Source organism: Pleurodeles waltl, chromosome 3_1 (assembly GCF_031143425.1).
Source record: "Pleurodeles waltl isolate 20211129_DDA chromosome 3_1, aPleWal1.hap1.20221129, whole genome shotgun sequence".
Classification (NCBI taxonomy): Eukaryota; Metazoa; Chordata; class Amphibia; order Caudata; family Salamandridae; genus Pleurodeles; species Pleurodeles waltl.
The window spans coordinates 1,284,343,145-1,284,369,492 of record NC_090440.1 but is presented as its reverse complement, the minus strand read 5'-3'; positions in this window follow the sequence as shown (position 1 = coordinate 1,284,369,492).

The following is a 26,348-nucleotide window of genomic DNA, read 5'->3' as shown; positions in this document are numbered from 1 at the left end:
CAGGAACAATTTGACATGCATGCTTACATCATTAGAAAATAGCTTCTTAGATCACACAGGTGACAGAAGAAAGGCATTAAAGGAGAAGCTAGAAAAAGGCTTAGAGAAAAGAACTTTTAGAAATTATTATGCTTTTAGTGAAGTGAGAACACAAGGGAAATTAGCTTTAGATGCACAACACGTAGAAAAGCTTTTTGTATATTGGCCTAAATCTTATACTGACACTTTATTTGTGGGAACAAGTGAATGTAGATATGTGGTTTTGTTTCTGAGTAAATGGACATTTATGTTGAATGGACAGGATCCAGCAATTCCTGGCATATATTACATTTGTGGACCTAATTCTTATTACCTCCTTCCAAGAGAATTGTATGGTACATGCTATTTGGGGATAGTCTTCCTAAAGATATTTTAACTTGATGACCTTAAAAGGTTTCTGAAAGTGACAGAATTACATCACATTAGAGAAAAGAGAGAGTCTCCTTCTAGTACAGGGAGATATATTTGGGGAAACGATTCCTTTAGTAGTTGTTGTTCTGAATTCTATAAAGATTAGAAAGTTGTCTACTATTGTGGATAACATGTTGACAAATCTTTCAGGAGCTATGATCCTGATGGATACAGAATTAGCTGCAGAAAGAGCTATGAGTCTTCAGAAACGCCTTGTATTAGACATTTTTAGCAAAGGATGGCGGAGTTTGCAAAATGTTTAATTCTAGGCATTGCTGCTCATTTATTCCGGATAATAGTAAAGAAATTAGAAGCTTACTCACCAATCTGACTAATGAAAGTACTGATTTGAAAGAATTGAAAGAACCAGGTGTTTGGGAGAAAGTTGGCAAAGAGTTTGCTTCAGTGGGAAATCGGCTCAGCAACATTGGGAAAGGGATACTTTTGAAAGTAATACAAGAGATACTGATTATTGTGGTTCGCATAATTGTAGCATGGGGAATATGTAAATTGTGTAAAAGGATCAAATTTAAGAAAACAAAAAATTATCAGAGGAGGGGAGAAATGAAAAGAGAAAATTTGTTTAGGCAAAATTTGAAAAGGAAACAAGGATTTGAAGGGATAGAGATGACAGAGTTTTAAGCCAAAAGAAAGGGAAAATTTTATGTGGGAAGATTTAGCGTGATAACACATTTAGGGGGTCATTCTGACCCTGGCGGTCTATGACCGCCAGGGTCGCGGATGACGGAAGCACCGCCAACAGGCTGGCGGTACTTCATAGCCCATTCTGACCGTGGCGGTAAAGCTGCGGTCAGAAAACTGGGGCCGGCGGTTTCCCGCCGTTTTTGCCCCGGCTGGGCGAATCCGCCATGGCAGCGCTGCAAGCAGCGCTGCCATGGGGATTCTGACCCCCTTACCGCCAGCCTGTTTCTGGCGGTTGTCACCGCCAGGAAGAGGCTGGTGGTAACGGGTGTCTTGGGGCCCCTGGGGGCCCCTGCACCGCCCATGCCACTGGCATGGGCAGTGCAGGGGCCCCCGAACAGGGCCCCGGCCGGCTTTTCACTGTCTGCCTAGCAGACAGTGAAAAGCGCAACAGGTGCAACTGCACCCGTCGCACAGCCGCAACACCGCCGGCTCCATTCGGAGCCGGCTTCTGTGTTGCAGGCCTCCTTCCCGCTGGGCCAGCGGGCACTAACATGGTTAGCGCCCTCCGGCCCAGCGGGCGCTAACATGGTTAGCGCCCTCCGGCCCAGCGGGAAGGTTGGAATGCCGGCAGCGGTCTTTTGGCCGCGTAGCGGCCAAATGGCGGATCCCGCCTGGCGGGCGGCTACTGCCGCCCGCCAGACTTGGAATGATCGCCTTAGTCATTAGAGGAGGGATTGTTAACGTTGAATTAACTAATGGTAATTCATGTATTTCGAGTGTTGAATTTGCATAGAAAAGGAATTAACGTAGAGAAAAATAATGCACACACTTGAAAGTGTGACTACCAAAGTGGCCACCAATTTATACGAAGTGTACTTATTAATGGCTAATTAATATGAAATGTTGAGCTTTTGTTTTATTAATGCAATAATATGTCATATTAAAGGTCATGCATTATGTATTAGCTTCATTAATCGTAGGCCTTAATTTACCAAGGTCTTGGCCTAGTTGCACGTCCTCATGTCAAACTGCACTTCTTAAGCGACTTATAAGATGGATGTTTAGAGAATTCAATGGTGATTTTCCACTGTGCTGACCAAGTGCTCGTAGCTAAAAGTCTTTGTCATGAGAACTGCTTGCTAGAAGATGATGTACTTGCTTGTGAAACATTGTTTAATGTAATGTGTGTACGACTGACCTTCCCAGGAGAAGACAATGGATGCACTGGCTGAAGTATAAGCTGCAACAATACTGATACCTGACAAGCCAAGCAATGGGAACAGGCGACGAGGAGCCAATCATCGACATGTGAACCATGTATTTGTAAAAGCAATGATTGAGGGTTTTATTTTCATTAGACTAAATGCAAACATGCGATTCCCTGACCAATTAGGATGTTGGAAGTAGTTTTGGCAAATCTGACTTAGCTGGACTGCACCAAGAGAAAATGTGCCATTCTTCCCATTCTTCTTAAGAGTTAAGCTATTCTTTTCCCAGTTGCCTGAAGAGAGATGTGCCATTCTCCCCATTCTTTTTGAGACTTTAGCTATTCTTTTCCGAACTGCTTGAAGAGACTTTGTTTTTTTCTGAACTTTGATGCTGCAACCTGATACCTTGCTGACCGAACTGATGTCCTATTGACGAAGACTGTCACAGTATGCTGAACCATATTGAGGACAGGTATACGACGTTACTGATTATCATGTCTATTTGCTTTTGTTTCTAGGTACCAACCGCTACTTTGATAGGGCCATAGTTAGATGTTTTTTCCAAATTTGTGTTCACTAAATTCTTTTGCATGAAGTCCAAACATGCCATTCTAATCTGATGTTAGTTAGGGTACTCACTGATGAAGCTTGCTACATGTAATAATATTTGATGTCTTTTATGTATGTTATTTAATGTGTACAGTTATTCTTGCTATTAATTTGTATTTGTATTTGCTATTAATTTGTACTGTAACTTTAGAATGTGTAGAAGTTCAAACTTTGATTAGATTGCAAATCTTTCGCCGCTTTGGTCAGCCAGTGTTGTTTCTGTATGTTTATCATTTGATTTTTAGACTAAGTTACATGACATTAGCATTGTTAATTTAGGGAAATAAACATTCTAACTTTTACATAAATGTGTGGTTATTCATGGCTAAGTGGTCATGGTGTGTTACTGACTCCTATTGATTATTGGTGTCACTGATTGTTATTGTTATTGATCTGTATTGGTGCGGGGTTACATGGTGGGAAAAACTCAAAGCGCAGTCAAAAGGTCCATCGTCCAATTCACGTCTCCTTGTAAGTTTACTTTTTAAGGTCTGACGCGCTAACACCACCTTACCCTACTCTTAATCTCATCCCTGATCTGGGAGCCCCAGTGTAGCTGAGACTGAAGAGTGAAGAGACAGTTTTATCCTGCAGAGATTTTCAATTTCTGCATTGCCTCCACTTTGAGGGGTCACTCACTTGATGTCTGGCACTATTCAGTTATACATATGACAGTCAAGATATTTATTCAAAAACATTTACAAAAATGAAATACTGTACAAACCAAAATGTTTGTTCAACAAAACAGGCTCCAAAGCGAAAGGTTTGATAGAAATGAAGAAGGGCGCGCAGTCAGTGAATTGTAGGGCTTCATTGAGCGGACATGGCCTGTGGGCACTTGTGGGTCTCAGAATTATTCTGTTGCATGATGGTGACAGTCACGTGGTGCAGGGAAAACGTTGGATAATTGTTGGTTCTTGTGTTTCTTTGTGCGAGGTTTTACCCGAGAGTAGCCTGTCAAGCCGCCACATAAATACCCAACTCTAAAACAAACACCTGGGATTGACATGTTTTTGCCAAAACCTAGTAAATAAGCCGTCTGTTGCTTGAGGCACCACACCGGAATCCTTTCACCTTATGCTGTGTCAGAGAGATTAAGATCTATTTATGTTTCCTTGAGTGTGAAAAGCTTGCATTCTGTCATCCACGAGGGAAACTCGAATCCAGAGGCAGGACCTTAGCCCCCGCTTTGCATTAAAACACGTGCCAAATACTTTCTGGTAACCTTAATTTCTCCGGTTATACTTCCTCGCCTCAGTTCTCACTAAATGAAGTGATCCCATCTCCTCCCAGGTGCCACATACCATAGCTTAAATTAAAAGAATGTCGTGTTCCCCTTCCAGTACAGCCTCTTATCTGCAGTCACAGGCGTCCTGTCATCCCCAAGAACAGGGAATCGAGGTTGCAACAAAGAAATGATGTGTGGGCCGGGATATATGCATGGGACGAGAATAGGTAACCGGAGTAATGAGGATTACCACCTCAAGCCTCCATGTTCATAGAATAAAAAATATACCAGAGTAGCAAAACAGCAACCAAAACACAACGCTCCAGGGTAAAGCAACACACCTAATTTAATATAGAACGCACTATTTCAGAAGTGGCTCTTTCAGGAAGAAAAGCTGGAAGCAGTCTAGACCCAGGGCCAAAATAATGATGGTACCCAATATCCAAAACATAGTCGGAAGCAAAGTGAGAATGAGCTTCCCAAGATACAGCCTGATAGACAGTGCTTCATTTGTAAATAAGAACGTGCCAGTGCTCAAAGCTCTCACCTGAAACACGCGGCTGCTGCAGTTAAGGCCCATATATATTACCGCCAGCTAATGCCATTTCTTTGCGCCGTGCGGGCGTCAAATTTATACTTTGACGCACGGCGGCGCAAACCACATGTGTGAGTCATTTTCTTGGATGCACACCACAGCGTCACGTCGTAAAGGAAAACGATGTTAACACAGTGGAAATGACTGTGAGCCGTTTTACAACACCGCATACCGGATATGCAACGTTTTTTGACGCAATTGCATCAAAACTCACCGCAAATACAGCAATTTTTGCAGAGGAGAGCCAAAATGGATCCCAGATGATTGCACAGACCCCAGGAAGATGACAACAGACCAGGAACCGGCCAGGAGGACCCACACAAGACCCAGGACACGGAGAAGAAGAAAAGAAAGTGTTGCTTCAGTGCAGAGGAGCAGGAAATTCTGGTGAAAGAGGTGACGGAACATCAGCACCAACTGTTTGTCACCTCAAAGTTGCCAATCAGTAGGAGAGAGGCAATATGGCAACAAATTGTTGACAAGATTAACAGTGTGGCAGAAATACGCATAACAGTCATCAAGTGCAAGAAACGCTGGCATGACTGCAAGCGCAGGACCAAGGAAAATATGGCCAGGAACAGGAAGGCAGCATTGCAGACTGGAGGTGGGAGTCCAGCACACCAGGTGGCCCTGGACCATATGGAGGAGATGGTGGCAGCCGTCATCCCTGAGGAGATCGTCACAGGGATTCAAGGACAGGACAGCGCAGACTACCAGGAGACAACACAGATGCAGGGTAAGTTGCATGGGGAATTAAAATGCACTAATGTCATCTGCAACAGGGAGGGTGGACATACCCACTACACAATGCATGTAAGTCATGATATTCAGGGAGTGTCATGGGTAAAGGGGCACGGCACGGGGACATGACCCGTTCAGAGGAAACCTTGGGCACACCACTACACAACACCAACAACCTTTGCATGGGGATATGCTGCCATGCCAAGGCTGTTGCAAAGGTAAAGCCAGGCCAGGAGGGAAGGGCACAACGTCAAACTGGCATCCCGTCACACGTCAGCCACTATACTCCCTACATTAACTAGGGCCCAATTAACAACCTCTGGCCATACCTACAAGTGGAATGTAACATTGACAACAGTTGCCATTACCACCTCCGCTGTGTGTGCAGGTCAAGTAGCTAATGGCAGTAAAGTCCCCATGGATCTAAAACACCCAAATTAGAGGGTTCAGGATGACAACGTTAACAATCCCCTGAAACAAGACAAATGTTCCAGTCCTGTCAAATGTGAATGTCCATAGTTACCACAAACATCAGCCAATGTCATCAACATTAGGAGGTACACAGCACTAATGTCATACCCATGCTGCATATGTCAGGGTCCACCCTGTGCCTGGGTCACAATGAAACATCCCAAATGTCATACTGCTCAGACAACAACATTGAGGTGGCGGTCACAGAAATACATGTGCACATTCAGAGGAGGAAATAGGACACTGCTACGACTATCAGGGCAATCCAGTGTACCACACATTCCCCAACATCAGCAGTACACATTACCAATGCTGACATCCATATTGTGCCATAACAATGCTATACATAGTATATGCTACATTTCAACTACATGTAGGTGGAGGTGAAAGATCAAAGACTGGGGCAGGTCCAGATTGTTAAGTGTGGTACTAGTGCCATCAGAGCACCCACATCCAGTGAAAGGCCTCACCATGAGAATGAAAGTAGACAGAGGGTTGTGTAGGACAAGAAGGTGGCAATTCACTATTTGGCCAGAACCAACACCTAGAGGATATGATGCTGACAAGTCCACAAACTGACCACAATACATGTGACATGCAGGTGGGGCATAGGCCTGGGAGAATGCCAATCTGAAAGACAGGAACAATGAACAGGAACCAAGATCACAATGTGAAAATAATCACAAGGTAGGCATGTCACATTACAAATGCCACAACACAGACACACTAATTGTACCGTATTTCATTGCAGAGGACGATGGATCTCCTGCGGATATGCCTGTCCAGGACTACCCTGATGACATGGATGACAAGCTGACAAACATCAGCCGGCAGACCCTCCAAGAGGTCCTTGAAACCCTCCAGACCCCACCTTCGGTCACAAGGAAGAGCACAGTACTAACAGCCATCACAGAGGACCCACCCACAACCCGTATTGTACAACCTTCCAGCTCCAACACAGCTGAGGACTCTGGTGACACTGGCACCAGCTTTGAGAGAACTGTCGTTGAAGTACAGCAGGAGCTGGCCAAGGAGGTGCGGGCGGGGATGCAAACTATGGCAGCCAGCCTAGAGGGGGTGCGTTCATGCATGATGCCAACTGAAGAACAGGCAGCAGCTATGCAAGGGCGAACAACTATCTTGCAGGAAGTAGAAAAAAGGCTGAAGGAAATCAGCACAGCCATAATACAGTTGACCCAATACTTACAACAGCAATCCTGTCAATGCGTGCACGAATGCAACATTGAACCCCTCAGGGCCGACCTGGCTGCCTACCACCGTGATGTGGTTGCTATTCTTAAGAACCAGCAGACCCTCCTTGCTGCAGTACTGCCCTTAAGACCCCCACAGTTAGCAGCTACCGGAATGTCTGACTCCACGTCTACACACACTGAGGTTTGTGTTGCCCCTTCACAACCACCACCACCAAGGGCAGAGGAGGCAACACACACATCAGAAGATGAAGACCAGGAACAGATCACCTTCACACGTAAGAGTACCCGGTAGCACTAGTCCCTGCCACATGGCCACCTATTACCAAGGTCCTGTGCTTTGTAACATGCCAGTCTTGCACCAACTGTACTCAAGTACTGTTCTGCAACCCACTGTTTATCTTGTCAGCCTGCCCTGTGATTGTCTCTCACTAACTCATTGGCAAATCCTGACCCTCTGCACTGTCTGACACTTCTCCACAGCATGTCCAATCACATGTCTTTTTGCACTTGTATAGGCTCACAATGGAAGATGTCATTATAATGGACTCACAATCATGGACAATGTACATATAGCACTACAGCACTTTTCAATAAATAGCACGTACACAACTATTTTGTCTCTGTGTAATGTGACACATCAACCGTGCGGTAGATCAGTGAAGTTTGCCTCCTGTCAATTATTATAGATTGTAAATACAACTGTCCTGAAATATTGTGGGCTGATAACTATGCACAGTGGCCTGGATTGTACCATCATCTGCCCTTCCTGAGGATTATTTCTGAGGAAAATAGAAACTATGCACCATAATGCTGTGTTGGACAGAATAACGCTTCCTCAAGGGATGTCTAAGCCAGAAAATAGTCCCTTCAAATTGTTGCTTTAATGCAAAACTAACGTATGTGACATTTGCCACAAATTTAAGCTAACACACACCAAACTACATGAATGGAGGTGTATGAGTTAACATCCAAATAAGTAACCATGCTGAACATTGTAACAAATGATCTATGTGAGTTATGTACACTATACTACAAGAGAGCATACTACCACTCACCTTATAAAGATTTCCTTGGACATCAGACTGCAGTCAGACTTAACACAGTGTCCCCAAAACTAAATCTGGAAGCACAGTATGTGACATTGAAAACATACATCATGAAATAACCACACTTTGGGATCCATAGTAACCGTGAGTGGTGGTTGCAATGAATGGCCGAATCTTAGCTAAGTAGCTTTGGGGTAGCTGCCAATGTGAAAGTCAGTTGGGATATGGTTGTAGCATAGGACACAAATTCTAATACAAAAGAGACACTGTTCACTCATGCCAAGGCCCTGATCCACAAGCACTTGACACATACTGTAAAGGGTTACCGAGATATTTATTAAACAGTAAAAACAGAAGTGAAAACTAGGGGAAACACCTTACCTAACCTAATCTACTCTAACTACTCATTACCCACAACTGTCCCTAACTAACCTAAGCTAAACATACTTATCACATTGAACGAAACCATCTAAACATCAATCCCCCACCCCCATTAAAAGACGGGACACATGGAGGACAACAGATACTAACTTAACACATACTATCCTATACTAAACAAATATATATATGTTTGTATTTTTTTTTTGTTTAAGCACAACAACCCCAACATTGCCCCCCACTCACCCACCCACACACATATTAATAAACAGTAGAAATATTTGAAAACCCCCACCCACTACCACTAACTAAACTAACAGCCTATACTAACCTAACACTAAGCCCCCTAAACCCACAAAGTGTAAGAACCAGGAAAGAGGAGGGAGGGGAGGGAATCATGTCCATCTAGATGCCTACAGGTTGGCCCTCCTCAGGGTCTTCTTTATGGAACACACCCGCCGGTTGACCTGTGCCACCTCCTGCTTCAGTCTGGTCATCTTACGTAGGACACGGTCCAAGTTCCTTTGCATCTGAGCAAAAGCAGCAGCGTCAATGGCTGCAGCAGGGGTGGTCTGGGTGCCAGCCGAGGAAGTATGGGCCTGTGTTGTTGCAATGGCTGTAGGCTGCTGTGCAGGTGGTGCTGTGACTGGTCCTGGAGCAGTTGCAGTTGATGGTCCCGCAAAGGTCCCAGCTGCTATTGGTGCCACCTGGGTGGTAGTGGTGGTGCTGCTGGTTGTGGCTGTGGTAGACACAGAAGGGCCCCCTTGTGCAAATGCCCTCCAAGTTCCGGAGGTTCGTTCATGGCGATATCTTCGGGCCATGTTGCAGTACCCAGACTCTACACCAAGTATGTTGTGGTATCGCATTGCCCGCCGTTGAAACTCCCTAACCTGGATGGGAGTCATATTTGCAGCTGTTAAGACAAATAGAAAATCAAACATTAGGAACTGCATTGTGTGAAATGGCAGAAGAAGTAAATCAGACAATACATCTAATGTACTTGTAACAGCACATATCATCATACAGATCATTGATTGTCCCTGAGGAAGTAAATGGCAAGCCAGCCTACAAAGGTCCTATCACACATAGCACATCCAAACCCTACAAGACGGGTAACAACTGGCATGATTTTGGCATCATAGTTCTGCCAGTTGTCAGCTAAAAATCATGCTGCATGTCCTCCATCACTGCCAGGGCAACAAATGTCTATGTACTGTATGGCAATCTAGGGCCACAAGATCTGCAAGTTGTAAATGGACTTGCTAGTATAGAAAGCATGTGCTAATCATGAGTGGGTATAATAGGTTCAGACAAGTGATTTACTGATTTACATGTCTGTGTACCAAACTTGTATCATCACTCCTAGGTACACTATTCACAACCCTACGCCTGTGTCTGAGGGGGGGGTGGGTGGACAATCAACTAATAATTTCTAGTAACAAGGGCATCCAGGAAGCTTAGGAAAGCTGGACATGGGTTTGGCCCAGCACACACACCACAGGTAAGGAGGATCTCCCAATAGGAGACAGCCAACCCTTGGACAATCCCATCAACACTTATGTTTGGAAATGCAGACCTTTGTCCACATCATTTACTACCAGTAAGCCATGACTTACAACAAACAGAGAGATGCAAGAACACCTCTGGCCATGAGTTGCATGCACAACTAGGCCATTGTACTCAAGTGCCACATACTCGTAGCACTACATGTGGAGCTACATGCTGCTAGGAAGTTCAACATACAGTTCAACATGTTCATTAGTGAATAGGGAAGCAGAAGTCTGTGGGTAAGACTTTGGCATCCCTATTCTGGGAGAATTCGGGTCTGACTGGCTGACTATTTCACTAATATGGTCCACTGCTACTTTTTCTGAATCACGTTTTATCCACATGACTTATCCCTATTCACATTGCCGTGCCTACAGGACTGACCTAGAATACCAAAATATGACAATACAATAAGGATTGGCCAACTCAAAGATGGTGATAAAATGATATTCCACTCATGGAACAAAATAAATGATTTGCCAGCGCATCACACCTTGCTATGTGTCTATCACACAGGAGTCCATCACACATCACCAGCAAACACAACACATAAAACATAAATATGAACACTTACTGGAGATGTCTGGGTCCTCAAATCGAGCCACCTCGCCAATAGTGTAGGGTGCCGGTCCACCTGTAAGGCATGGAAGGGAGAAACATGCTCAATGTCTGTGCACTGTACAACAATTGAAAAGACAAATACTATGTGTAAGATTAAATCAGAAAGTAAAGCCTCTAAAACATGATGATACTGCATCCTACATACCACGGCAAACATGTACAGACCCAGGGACTCCAGTGAGTGATACACACATATCTGCACACATGCAGTGGCCCTAACTATCATGTGGTGGCAAACATGCTCCTTCATTAGTGAGCAGACAAAATCATGGAGTGTATTCGTCTCATCCTGTGTACCTATGAGAGACATCCAAAGACACTTTCTGTGAGGACTGCATTACCAGTCAACCAGCCATTGTGACTATGACCTATTTATGACACACAGGTACAATGTACGGAGGGCCAGGGACAGTTGTTAGCCCTCAATTTGTATCAGTTTCTTTATTTGATGTGGCACAGCTTTGATGAGTTGCACCAACCATAGAGATATGAACCCATGTGCATACCTTTTGCCTGCCATCCCTAATTTAAATGTGGCACTACAAACTCCAAATAACAGTCTAAGATGTTAGCTGAGCGCAGCTAGAACTTGTTACGTATGTGTCCAAATCCAGATCAGACATGTATCCGAAAAGAATCGAGGGGCACAATAATTCCAAATATTTTCGGGATTTCCATGATCGGTTTCCTGACACACTCACCGAACACACATGAAACATATGTTTGCCCCACATTGTTATCATCAATTGACGTGAAGCCTGCACTAATTTTCAGGCTCCCGTTGTGTTTATAAAGTTAGTCTAGCTGTTGCGTCAACAAATGACGGTAATGTGTCGGAAATTTCTATACCTCACAGGCAACTGTGGCCTATATCTACACATATTTTGCACCAGATTTGTGTTGCTGTTTGACACAAAGGCGGCGCAAGCTTACTAAATACAAATGTATTTAGTAATTTTGCGGAGCTCTTGCTTTCAAACAGCTTGCAATTGTGGTGCTAACAAAGTAGAAGTATGGCCCTGTATGTTTCACTAGCATTCCACATGCTCAACAATATTGTAAAAATCAGCTGATGTCACTACAGAGCATTTAAACGTGCACATTAACATGATTTGTACTCACCAACAGGGCCACCAATCACAATCCGCAGGTGGTCCAGCAGATCTTGCTTCCTGGATACAAGGTCAGCCCAGCGGTGCGTCAGCTGGTGGTCGTTTCGTGGTGTGTTGTATATCCTCTGCAGATGATGCAACACCTTTGCCCACCGGAGCATTCTTGCCTCTGTGTGATACCCTTGGATCACATGACCACCTGCCTCAATCATCAGGGGTAGGAAATGGCACACCAGCCAAATGAACCCACCCAGCTCCTCCTCTCCCATCCTGACAAAGACGAGGCCTGCCCAACATAACGGTACAAAAAAGAAATAGGGGATCAAGGGGAACAAAGGAGAATAGGGGGAAAGTAGGTCAGGAACAATTAAAGAAAACTACAAACACAGCCCAACTATACCCAAACTACCCACAACAGACTCCCAACACAACAAAGACAATTGTTGACAACACAACTGACCAAAAAAACACTCAGGGCCTCATTCCGACCCTGGCGAGGCCGGAGGTAGCACCGCCGACAGGCTGGCGGTGCTACATGGGCAATTCTGACCGCGGCGGTAAACCTGCGGTCAGAAAAGGGCAACCGGCGGTTTCCCGCCGGTTTACCCCTGCCCAAGGGAATCCTTCATGGCGGCGCTGCTTGCAGCGCCGCCTTGGGGATTCCGACCCCCTTCCCGCCATCCTGTTCCTGGCGGTAACAACCGCCAGGAACAGGATGGCGGGAACGGGTGTCGTGGGGCCCCTGGGGGCCCCTGCACTGCCCATGCCACTGGCCCCGGCATGGGCAGTGCAGGGGCCCCCTAACAGGACCCCATTAAGATTTTCAGTGTCTGTCTTGCAGACACTAAAAATCGCGACGGGTGCCACTGCACCCGTCGCACCCCTTCAACTCCGCAGGCTCCATTCGGAGCCGGCTTCATTGTTGAAGGGGCTTTCCCGCTGGGCCGGCGGGCGGCCTTCTGGCGGTCGCCCGCCGGCCCAGCGGGAAAGTCGGAATGACCGTCGCGGTCTGTTGACCACGGAGCGGTCTTCCGACGGGGTTACTTTGGCGGGCGGCCTCCGCCGCCCGCCAAAGTCGGAATGACCCCCTCAGACTGGATACCACAGACAGTTATTATATACAAAAAGACAATTAAAAGACCACACTGGAGACAAAATCACTAAATGCACAGAGACAAATCGAGACACAGCCACACAGTCAGGATATATCACAGACTGCAAAGTGAAAGTGAAAGTACACCCACTGTACCTATTCTGTAAATAGGATATCCTATTACATCACTTCCTGCCTAAAATGTGGTGAGTTTTTATTGTCATACGTCAAAATATTATGACGATTACAGTCTGCGTGTCATTTTTTATTGACGCACAGGAGTAGATTTAACCCCGCATCCATATGTTTCAAAATTGTTTCAAACTTAACCAATTTCCGGGGGTACAGTGTGGAAAATACCGCTCAGGGCCAATGGTTGTTTCAGGGCATTATGCGTCATATTTCGGGCATAAGCGTAATTTTTAGACGCAGGTGCGTCATTTGTTTATGCGTATGCGGCAAAATTTCAGTCATTAACTGGATTTGGATCATTTTATCATTTTAATGGTACATTACAGTTGTGACAATACTGAGATAGGCTGATTGCACCCACTTTGGGCATGACGGTGTATGGGCACATGTGACACATCATACTACTGTGGACCATGATCCGCTACTTGATGTACAGGATTTTCACTCTTGACTGACGCAATAGATGGCCAAACGTGTGGGCTACATATATGTATTGCACAAATTGGGCATGTTTGGCATCAGGAGAGGATAGAAAGGTGACGCACATAAGTACAATTACTCAATGCCTATGGGTCAATGTGTGTGCTTTGGCTACTAATATTGTTGTTGACCCACTGTGTGACCATCATAAGATGCATTATAGCAAATATGCTTGTATGCATGTGGAGTCAATGTGTCCAACCCTCAGATGCAAGTCAGTGTGGAAATGAGAGAGGACATGTGTTAGTCATACATGTAGCAACAACTGCTGTGTGCACTTTCTAGTTTTTGGGTAACATAAACACCACAAATGACAAAGCATGCACTGGATAGATAGCAGGCGGTTGTTCATGTCAATGGTCCAAAACTTGGCCATCACATTTCCTGGAATGTTGGATACTACTTCCTAGGCACTTGTTGGTGAACCCGCCATGAGTCAGGCACGTGTACATACTAAGTGGGTACTGTGTTTGTGACACGGAGAGCCAAAGATAAACCACATTTGTAATGTCACGCCACAGTTGAGGTCATATAACTGAGCCACAACTCTCCTGTGGCAGTGGAGGACCAGCAGACCAAGCAGCACGTGGCCACATACTTCCAGTGATCAAATGCACAGAGGTGTCTGGTTCATGTGTGTGGGCCAATGTTTATCCTGTATATTTTTAGGGGTCTATGTTGTCACAGTTACGTCCAGGTCTAGTCATGAGTCTGTGGCGGCTATTCCTGTATCTACTAAGTATCCTTCGGAGATCAATGGAAGTAAAGCCAATGAGGATTTGAGAACCCACATGGGGATGGTCCTATCCTGTCACTGCAGACGTGTTATGCGACTGTCAACAGGGCAACCTTGGTGTGCTGAGTAAGATAATATCTCAGGATTCTTGTACCGGCAGGTGTCATCACAACATATGTACACAGGTTGGCCTCTAAAATTCCCACTGCATCTGGGAACATCATAACCTCTGTGCTGATTATTCTCGCAGCTATTCACCACGCATGGCCCATCAATATGTTGTGAGCAATGTGAATCAGCATGTGGACTGTTAGGGTTCTAACATGTGTGGACATTTCATGCACATTATCTGACGTTGCTAGTTCTGCTGGAGGCCCCATACCCAATCCCTGTTTACGGCCATGGTACACTGTCACAATTTGTCACTCATGCATACATGAGACCCAGACAAGGGATAGGCCATGATTTGGGTACTTGGAGACAAGTTCCCAACAATGGTATGATAAATAAACAGACTATGCTATACAATGTATTTGAGTATGCATTGTAGACCCACCTCATAAAATACCCCAGGAGGAATGTGAGGGTTGGGAAAGCAACTATGATACAAATGTAGCCACAAGGAACCTTTAGGGTAATGCACAGACAGTAGCCAGTCAGGCTAACAGAATGCAAGGTCAATCAGGATCCAGACATTTCACACGGTAAATACTCAGTGGGCTGACTGAGACTGGTCAGAGGAGGAACAAGACAGTTGGAATGGAAAACTGTGTTTGTCCTGTGTTTTGGAAGGTGACACATTAACCCAAGGCCTGTGTTACACAGCTGAGTTACACAGCAATGTATAACACAGTTATCAATAAAATGGCAGCTTCTTTGCTGTTCAAGCATCTGCAAGGGCACTGCATGTTCAAATGGCTCGTCTGCATGGAGGTGCTCACAGGTGTGTGCAGCATCAGTCTCTCACAAGTCCTGTAGGTGAGATTCAAGTTCAAATGGCCAACAGTACCTTTCACATGGGAAGCAATCTACAGGTGATAACAGGGCTTAGAGACTACAAGCCAGTGCATTAATTAACCTGACGCCCATGCAGACAGAAGTACAATGACTATGGCATACCATACTAAAGGGGGAAGCACACTGTATTAACATTGTGAGTCTGGGAGTGTGTAGAGGAGGGATTATCTGGGTACACATATTACCATGGGGTGAGACCGGGAACATGGGTGTGTCAGGACTTAGGACATGGGCTGACATGTACATGGGGTGTCATGTGCGCAATGCTTGTCATAGCTGTGGCACTTGTGCTATCTATTTGCTGCTTATATGGAATTCTAGTCACACATAGTCCTTGCAAAGATAGGTGATGTAACAGTTACTGCTGTCAAGGGTCTGGTCATACATTCCTGTTACTAATGCAATAGCACATCCACTGCCTCATGTCTGATGCTTTTTGTTCCATTATTGACTGATGGTGTCTTATTTGTGTGCCATATGCTGCAATGAACCATGTTGCCATCATGTATGTGTGAAATAGGTGTGGTCCTCTGCTATTGCCCTTCAAATGTGAAATGTACAGGATATATGTCATTTACAGTGTGTGAATGTGACTGTTGATTCATATGCATCACAATTGCTTTGGAAATTTCTGTGTCCTGATCGGTATATCAGCAATGCTCCATGAGGCTACACTCTTATTCTGATAGTTAGAGATAATGTTATGCAAAAATGATTACCCAGACCATGATATGGTGATTATTATAGGTGTCCATTTACATATGTTACAGTGGTGATGGTGAGTTGAGTCAAAAGAAATTGTTGACAATATGTTGGCACCTACGCAATCCTGCAGCTGTGTTTGGTTGGCCCCCCTCATGTTGATAGCCAACATCCTCCTCTTCCTCCTCTTCAGGCATTTGTGGCTCTGGTTCTAATAGGGGAATGTTCCTTCGTACACATATGTTGTGCAGGATGGCACAGGTCAAAATGATCTTGCAGGCCATTTCCGGTGAGTATAGGAGGCTGCCTCCAGTGATGTCGGGGCACCTGAATCTTGACTTCAGGATGCCAAAGGTCCTCTCGACTATGGTGCGTGTCCTCCTATGTGCCTCATTATAGGCACGCTCTGCTGCAGTGCTGAGTTGGGAAATGGGGTCATAATCCATGGCTGGATCCCATACCCCTGATCAGCTGAAAGAGAAAATGATTGAGATCATGTTGATGTAGCCTGCCCCATTAATATTACCTTGCATGGCAGTAGTTCTCTTGTGTTGTCTGTGACTCATTTGTGTTTGTGTTATTGTGTCGATTCCTAGGCTTCTAGGATGTACCATCAGCATTGACCGGATGTCAGCAGTATATTTTGAGAGTTGCAGTACAGTGTGTACTCCCTTGCATTGTGACTTGTGATACAGGTGTCCCTGTGTCTTCACTGTGGGGGAGATGAGAGTTCCATACACAGAATCAAATCAACAGTGGTGGTAACACGTTTGCATTTATGTACCCTGGACATCCCATACATTTTGACATATGCAATAGATTAATTTAACCATCAGTGAGACCCTTAGAGCTTGTGATCACTGACGGGTTAACATTTCACTGTACACTAATTTCATATGTGTGACAAGTTCACTGCAGACCTATTTCTCTGCCCTTGCCAAGTTGACTCAGGTTGTAATGTCTACCTAGATTACTGCACATGGTCTAGTTCGGCTGGCTAACTTGGTTGTGAGGTTGTCATTTTGAGTTTCAGAAGGTCCGTATGGCAGTACATCTGTTGTGTGTGTGTTAATTTGTCACAATGCGTATGTGTAGAAATGTGCACTTTCAAAACTGTCCCATCAAGATGTGTTCTTTGCTCAGTCCACTTGCCTCTTGGTAGTGGGCAATGTGAGAGCAGGAGTGATGTGAGATATTGGAACGGCCTCAATGATTGCACGTGACTTTTATTGTAGTCATCATAATGCTATGTGTGTCATGGTGTTTGACCTGCAGCAACAAACATTCCACACCCCTTACACAGTACGTATTGATTTGAAGGGTGTTTGGTTGAGTGCTATTGATGTGTTATTGAAGTTTAATTCGGAGATGTAATGCCAGTTGGGGCCATGTGTTTGTCATTGTGTTGTTTTACATTTTCCCCTTGTGTCTGTGGAGTGGCATCAGTTGTTATTTGGAACGGTAATTTGTCCCTAGGTGTGTCTCCCATTGGGTGAGGATATCAAACATGCCTATCGGTGTCACAACCTCAGTGTGTTCCTGTCCACATGTCGATGTCGTGGTGTATGTGTTGTGTGTCCTAGAGGGTTGCTGTGCAGTGTGTACATAAGTAGGTTTCTGTACTTACCAACAAGTAGTCCATTTCCATATCGTCCATCCTGGAATTGTTGATTGATGGTGCAGTGACAGAAGATGAATGAATCATGTACACTCCCAGAATACTTTGCCACGATATTGGTGATCATTCCCTGGTGATTCACAATGGACTGCACATTGATGGAGTGTGTGTGCTTCCTGTTGCGGTATAGATGTTCAGTTGCAGCAGGTGGTACAATGCATAAATGTGTGCAGTCAATTTGACCAAGGACGTGTAGGAATCCACTAATGAGGTAAAACCCCTGTTTTGTCTCCTGCTGCTTCTGCTGTGTGTTGGGGAAGCAGATGTGGCGGGGTGTGAGTGAGATGATGGCATCCAGTACCTTGGGCAGGAAGGTGGAGAATGATGGCTGTGAGATCCCAGCAACCAGGACGCCCGTGGTTTGAAAGGAGCCACTTGCCAACATGTGTAGTACAGCTAGCAGCTTGGTTTCTGGTGGGATGGTGCTGGGTGTCTGCAAGCTGGGTGCCAACTGTGGCTCAATGTTGCGCAGCAGCTGCTGAATGGCTTGCCAGTTCAACCTGTACCTCTGGATGATGTCATGTTCCCTGAGGCCATGAAGGGTTGTCCTGGTGCGGAATATCCTCTCCTGCCTTCTGCGTTGCCTTTGGGGTCCCTGCTGGTGTTGTGGAAGCTGCTATTGCTGGTTCTGTGCTCTGCGTGCACGCTGGATGAGAAGCACCTCCATGTCTTCCTTTTGGAATTCTGCTGTTGCTTCTGTGTGTTTTCATTAAATACAGGTGTGTTTGCCCCATTTTAAAGCCTGCCCTGACCCAGGCGTTAATTTTTTACAAAAATCGGGATGTGCGTCATTTTCCGACTCCACCTCCTGGCCGTGTGGGATTTTTGTGCAGTAGCATAAATAAGGCGCACGGGTGTTTGAGTCATTTTTTGGACTGGAACGCCTACCTTGCATGTCATTAACTCAAGGCGGTGTCCCACATCCAGAAAATGACGCACACTGTGGAATTTTGACGTCCGCGGGCTCAGGCATCAAAGTTTAAGTATGGTGCACGGTTTGCGCTGAATATGCGTCAACATTTTTGACGCACATTCGGCCAAAACGGAGTATAAATATGCCCCTAAATGTGCAAACATGGAAATCAGAGGTAGCCTAATCCTTAAACCATCTCAGACCTCTTTAATCTATTTACAGCCACCCCGTGCCCCTTCAGCTCACTCTGTAGCTTTCTGCTTTCTCCCATTGTGGCGCTTTTTCGTTCTCCTCTTCCCCCGTCATTCCCTCATGTGCCTTTTGCCCACAGTAACTGTTTGAGGCAGGAAAATAAGTGCTGGCCCTCAAAATTAAGTGTTGGTGTCCCGCACCGGAAACAACAAGCACAAATTAAGCACTGATGATAGATGTCCTGGTGGTAGACACCGCTGGCATCTGCCAATGAGGTAACCGTCCCACGAGTAGACTGTCCATTCACAGCACTAGACATAATGGCAAGTTAGACCACTATCTTGAACAGCAACTCAAGAAGGAATCAGAAGCCCTACACCCATTCTGAAAGACACCTAAACTAATAATGGGAATTTGTTTGACTTGAAATCGGATCTGATGGTTTCTCCAGGGGAAGAAAGTGATCACTTCCTATTGCAAATATCACTCTTGATAGATTGCATGTCAAGAATAAGAGAAATAAAAACGAAATATAAAAAAGCCATGTGGATCACTAAGCAAGAATTCATCAAAGACAAATGACTGGAAATAATGACCCTTATTTGGAAAATGATGATTGTAAATTCTGGGCTTTTTAAAATAGATTTGCTAAAGTTATCGTCGCAAATAAGACTGACTGTGCGAGTCATGAAAGATGGGTACAGCACATTGACCGACTGTATTTAGGCCCAAATCTGAAACTGTTTTGGAACAAATCTAGTTGTGAGACGCCAGCCTCTACTGGACACAATCGTTGAAGATCAATTCCAAAATAAACCACAAATGTGTAGCGGCATGTGTAGAAGATTTTGTGCATTTATATATTTGGGCATCATTAATAATTTGCAGAATACCGTTTCACACTCAATTATATATATAAACACACTGTTATAGTACCATTGTCATAGAAAAAAAATCCAATGTTGCGTAGAAATGCATTTTTTTTCTAATTCTTGTTGACCATGCCTCAATTAAAGCCAATCAGTCTTTTTATTCAAAATGGATTCCTCAGTAGCAATTTCCCCATCCATCTCTTGCTTATTTATTTCTGCAGCACACAGTCATGCAAGATTTCATCTATTTATTCCCACGGTCATTGTTTATGTTGAACTTTCCCTGGTTCAATCACAAACCTTCAACTATTACGTCAAGGTTTTTGGGATGGAAAAGCCCTCTAAATGGTTATAGACATGTACCCCCTCACTAAGGGGGGTCATTCTGACCCTGGCGGTTCAAGACCGCCAGGGCCACGAATGACGGAAGCACCGCCAACAGGCTGGCGGTGCTTCAATCCCTATTCCGACCGCGGCGGTAAAGCCGCGGTCGGATTGCCGGGGCCGCCGGTCATCCGCCGTTTTTGCCCCGGCTTGGGGAATCCGCCAGGGCAGCGCTGCAAGCAGCGCTGCCCAGGGGATTCTGACCCCGTACCGCCAGCCTGTTTCTGGCGGTTTTCACCGCCAGGAAGAGGCTGGCGGTAAGGGGTGTCCTGGGGCCCCTGCACTGCCCATGCCACTGGCATGGGCAGTGCAGGGCCCCCCTAACAGGGCCCCATGAAGCTTTTCACTGTCTGCCTAGCAGACAGTGAAAAGCGCGACGGGTGCAACTGCACCCGTCGCACCGCCGCAACACCGCCGGCTCCATTCGGAGCCGGCTCCTGTGTTGCGGCCCCCATTCCCGCCGGCCCAGCGGGAATGTTGGAATGGGGGCAGCGGTATTTTGGCCGCATGGCGGCCAAATGCCGGTTCCCGCCTGGCGGGCAGCTACCGCCGCCCGCCAGAGTTGGAATGAGCCCCTAAGTGTCCATCTGTACTGATATCTGAATCACTGATGCTGTTTTTTATTATCATAGGCAAATACAGATTATTTGTGTGCACCATAACCTAGGCTTGTCCAAGGGATTGCAGTCTTGTTGGACCTGCACAGGCGCTTAAAGCATTCTCTTCACAATGGTGGAAGGCTACCACCTTCATCAGGAGTTAAGCAGCAGCACAAGTGTGATGGTGGCAGCATACTGTGTAGTGATCAGTAGAAGTGAACAGACCCTTTTCAACCTCTGTCACTGGATTAAGGTCTACCGGCCCACTCATATTTTAAGTTCTGCTGCTGTGCGCTTAACTCACCCTTTGTCTCCATCAGTTTGGTGTTGTTGTGTACTACAGAAGTGATGTATCTGCACTGGCTCTATGTTTGATGGGAAAGGTACAATGCAGGGATAATACAGTACAGGGCAGTTTGGTTCCTAGAGTATACATGTGCTAGCTATATATGTGCGTGTTAGTGGTATTAAATCTGAAGGATGTAGTACTGTGCAGTCTATGCAGGAAAAATGAAGGAGCCTGGGGTATGTGTACCTGTGAGTGGTACAGTATATGAAGGGTACAGTGCATGCATTTTAAACGCATATGCTGGATGTGTGTGTACTAATGAGTGATTCCGTAAATAAAAGATACAGTGCTGGGCAGTGTGTGCATGATAAATGCATATGCTGGATGAATGTGTGACAATGAGAGATGCAATACATGGAGGATACAGTACTGTGCAATGCATGTAGGCTGTATATATACACTGGGTGTATGTGTGCCTGTTGATGGCACAATCCATAGAGGGCCCTGGGTTCCATTTTGGGAGACTCAGGTATGCATGGTGCATTCAGAGGAGGTATAGACATCCCCTACTCCCTGGCAGATTTGTGTATTGCTGCATTCCTATTAGCTGGATGGGATACACACTAGGGAGGGGCAAGCCATGCTTCCCAGGTACACTTCAAGGGTGCTCTGTAATTCAGTGAGAAGTCACAAGGAAGGAGTACAGCTGGGGGCGTTGAGATAATCTTTTGATGCACATATCACTTTGGCTGACATTCAGGTGTGAGCTCTGTGTTGTTGAACTATCAGCATTGGAGACAATCCTGCAGTGACTGACTGCTTTTCAAGAGAAAGAGGGAGTAGAGGATTGGGCACGTCATAAGTAGTAGGATGCCAACATAAAATGTCAAAGACTAAGATCCTAAATCACACTTGGTGTCTGGAAATGGACAATAAGAAGGGGAGTTTGAGACCCCAAAAATGGACAGCTGACAAGCTTTCAGACAGCTGTGTGAGGAGTATAAGCTCTACAAGAAGCCTGCCTGTGACCAGGACTGGGGGCCAAGGCCTGCTAGTCTCCCTGCTGGGTGAGGTGACATTACTCAGAGAATTGAAGACCACCTGTCCTGGAGCACAAGTGCCTGCCTGCTTGCCAAGAGCAGTGTGTCCTGTAAGGAAGAGGAGAGCATTGGCAGGAGCGGGTTCCACTGGGGAGCCCTGTTGAGTGCCTCCTTGTATGAGGTGTGAGGAAACAGCTGCTGCGCCAATCTGGTTGTTGCCTATGTGCAAGTGTGCAGGACAAAGTTGGTGACCTCCATAGGCCAGGAAATGGGCCGGTGTGACTTGAGCTGTGGGTTGTGCTGGTGGGGCGGAGACTGTGCCTTGTGCACAGTGAGTGATCCTGTATGCCAGGAGGGGCCCCATGGAAAAGACTGCTGTGTAAAAGAGCAGTAGCCTTCTGTGGTTGTGGACGGTGACCCTGTATGCCAGAAGGGACCACAGTGGAACATCCTGCCATGCATTAATGGCCATACCCTCGTACAGAAGCAGATGGTGACCCCTTATTCCAGGAGCGGCTGTAGTGAAGGATTTCACTGTGCTGATCGGTCAAAAGCTGGTGTGCTGGGAGATGCGGCAACCCCATATGCCAGAGGGTGTCACCATGAGCCTCAACTACTGCAACCTGATCCGCCACTGCCCACCAGAGAAGTGAGTACCCCTTGGGAGCACCACCGCACCTTTAAAAAGATGAGGAACCCAAGAAAGTATTTTTGCAAGCAACCCCACCAGGAGAGAAAACGGGCACTTACCCAGCAGGAGGAGTAGCAGAGAGCCTCACATCACTTCAAGAGTGCAGTCGTGAGTGAGAGATTCTGCACCTGCTGGGCTTAGCCACCTGGGCCACATGCGGTTGACTCACCTGAACTCAGATGCAGCAGTTGAGAGTGGACAGGGCATACTCAGGAACTCCAGACTCTTTACTCCTTCCAGTGCTTGTAAGACTTCTCAGGCTTGTCAGCTCAGTGGGAACTTGCTGCTAGTGGTGCTGCAGCCCAGACAATATTAAATTTAATTTAGATTCAAAGTTGACTCTTGAGACTCAGACTGCTACTGGGGCATGCCCTGGATGTTACCAATAGTAAATGGGGAATAACCACTATCACTAACGCAAAAAGAGAGTGATACAGGGAATCATCAAAGAAATACTAGAGACCCGCTCTCAAGGGGAATTATTTGACTGTCTGTGAATGTCATATTTTTCCTTTGTGTGAATAGCGTGAGAAAATAAAATTCTTCTCTGTTTTTCATAAAAGTGATTATTTGGCTGGACAATGATTTATTGCAGCTAATACACGCATTTTGAGTTGTGAACCTGTGTTCACTATCCTGTATCCACACCTCCTTTCCTGAGGTGCCTTAGACTGATCGGACCACGCTAACCTCAGAGTCAAGTGCAGAAGGGGTACTTGGCTCAGTTAATCAGAATCCATAGTAAGACACGCCCCATGACAACAGGAGTAACAGGAATAAACGCCCATGGTTGGGTCCAGTAGCCCTGCTTACCCTCTGGTTCTCTAAGAGTTTTTTTTTTTACAAAGGTCCTTCTCCTAGATCACCAGGCCCCATTCATTTATATAACACACTATTGTTCATGTATCTAGCTTATTTTACCATCTCCGGAGGGCATTAGCATAGAGCGGCAGACTAATTATGCATGTAGTGGGTTAGTGCTTAGGGGCTAAATAAATATGACATTTTAGGAGATTGTGTTCTGATTTGCTACATATGTAACATTTCCAGTCACACCACGATGAATCGGCAATTTTGTTAATTTCATACGTGAAAAATAAAAAAAAATCCTCGATGTTGGGGGTGAGACAGAAGACTTTCCTGTTCTATTAGGGGTGCTGTTCTTTTACCAATTTTGCTACATACGTGGAACTTAGAATAATTTTGGATTTTGCTTTTCTCTCAAATGACCTATTCGCTGAAAGGCTTCATGGTATCACCTCAGTATCACCTTATTTGAAGTTTGTAATAAATCTTTAAACTTTTCTGCAGATCTAGAACTCAGTTATTGAGTGGCCCTTTTATTTAATCAAATGCATTTGTATTATTTTGTATGTGTTTGGAGGTGCCTTAACTCAGGGACATAATGGCCAGGGGCGAGTGGTTTGAATGGGCACAAGGGGCATTTCCCTGCCACCCTCGGGGGAGAGGCAAGAACAGGAAAAAACACGGAGCAGCCGAAAAGAAATTACTGCTCTGAGACAATGTGCTGAATCTCTTGGGTGAACAGTAATGAACTTTGCAGATGTCCTACTGGGCAAGTGCCATCTGTCTTCGTCCTTCAGGCGCAAGCTACAGCAGTGGCAATATATGAGAGGGAGTGTTGAATTAGAATGTCATTGATCCTGTTGCTTTTGGAGTGCACATACAAAGGCTCTGGGAAGAGTTAGCAACACTCCATTCACTTCAATGGCTGGTGCAGGTCCAGCCAATGAGGACAAGGATATAGTTGGTCATCACAGAGAGACGGGGTGTATGGAGGTGATCTCCCTTAAATAACACATGTTTATTGCTGCATTTGGTTTCACTTTGAAATAAAACATTATGGGGCTGCACCTGAGCCTGTCCCTTCAGAGTGCTCCTTATCTCAGCTTGTTTGCTGCATCAGAGGTCCAAGAGAAGTAAGGAACCAGCTGCAGACAACAATTGCTCTAGTGGTCTAAGAGGTAAGTGTACAAATAAGGGTCTGCATTTTGCTGCTAAAAGAGTCATGCTTGAAGTGGAAACATGGTGAAGCATTTAATGCCTCTGCTATAAGTTGTCATAAGCCCTGACCTGTGCACGTGTGGCTGCATGATACAGGATGATTTAGAAGCCCTCTCTTCACAAGCATACCAATTCCTCTCCCTGCAAGGAAAGAGAGGTATGGAAAATCTCCAGGAAGTGGCTGACTGGCTGGCCTTTCACTCTAGAACTGGGGCTGATCAGATTTATATGGAGATCTGCAGGATGCGACGAATCAAGTTTAAACCAACGCCCCCACTCAGGCACTGACATAGGTGTTTATTAACTTTCCCTCTGCCAAGATGCTTATCTCCACCCTTCTACTGTATTGCCCAAGCTAACACTCTTTCCTCTTTCTTGGGCTCTAAGGCCCATATTTATACTTTTTTAGCGCCGCATTTGCGCCGCTTTTTGACGCAAAATCGGCGCAAACTTACAAAATACAATTGTATTTTGCAAGTTTGCACCGCTTTTGCGTCAAAAAATGACGCAAATGCGGCGCTTAAAAAGTATAAATATGTCCCTAAGTACTCCTGCATCCTACTTTTAATTGTGCATTAGTCTTTACCTACCTAGAAAGCACTTCCATTTCTCCATCTTGTTCTTCTCTATGCTGGCTTCCATTACGCTCATTTGCCTCTTTTTGTTTTCTATGTATTACTTTACAACATTTTTTGGAGGCCCAGGAAAAATACTATTTTATCATTTGGGTGCTCCGCACTCATTCTACCATTGCTCACTTTTGCTTTCTGTCTTCCTCAGGCCTTGCCCATAAGCACTCCCGGCCTCTATATCTGCTTTGCTTCTTTACATTTCTTTGCCTCCTTCTAGCAAGCTGGGGCATAGGTATCATTGGTGCAGCAGGTACAATGGCACCAGGATCCTCAGGGCATCACTGAACCCTGACAATCACTGTATTTTACTATCACAACTGCTGTCAAAGGGGCCTTTCCTTGCTTGAACTAAGGCCCATTGCATTATTGTTACACTACTGCTAACAAGCGCCTCCTTGCTTCTGATTCACATTCAGAATAATCCTGATACAGTTTCCTTTTGCCTCTTCTTTTTGTATCATATCATTCACTGTTCAGTGCTTTCACGTCAGCATTCTAGAAAGTTGATGAAATAAACACAATTTTGCTTGCACTACTTTTTACACATGTTTTACTGTTCTGACATAAATCACTCAAGAATGTCATTCGTACGACGATCGAAAAGGAAGCAACCCAATCACTGGCCACTTTCACCAGATACAAAAGAATGAGGATGTTGGTAATACAACCAGTGCCACTATCCAAGATATAGAACAGTACCAATAACAAAAAAATACTAAGCAACAAATATACAAAACAAATTAAGGTGAGTTAGGTGCTGAAAAGAGCATTTGCATGTATGAATCACAAATGTGAATTTGTGCCTTATCTCTAATTGAAAACTACACCATCCGCCATTCACTGCAACACCCCAGGCTTATTAACTTGCTGGCAAGGCTCAGCACGTAATGGTATGTCCAGTGACGCTCTGTCAAGTCCTGAAATGGGTCAGTGCGAGTATATTGTGG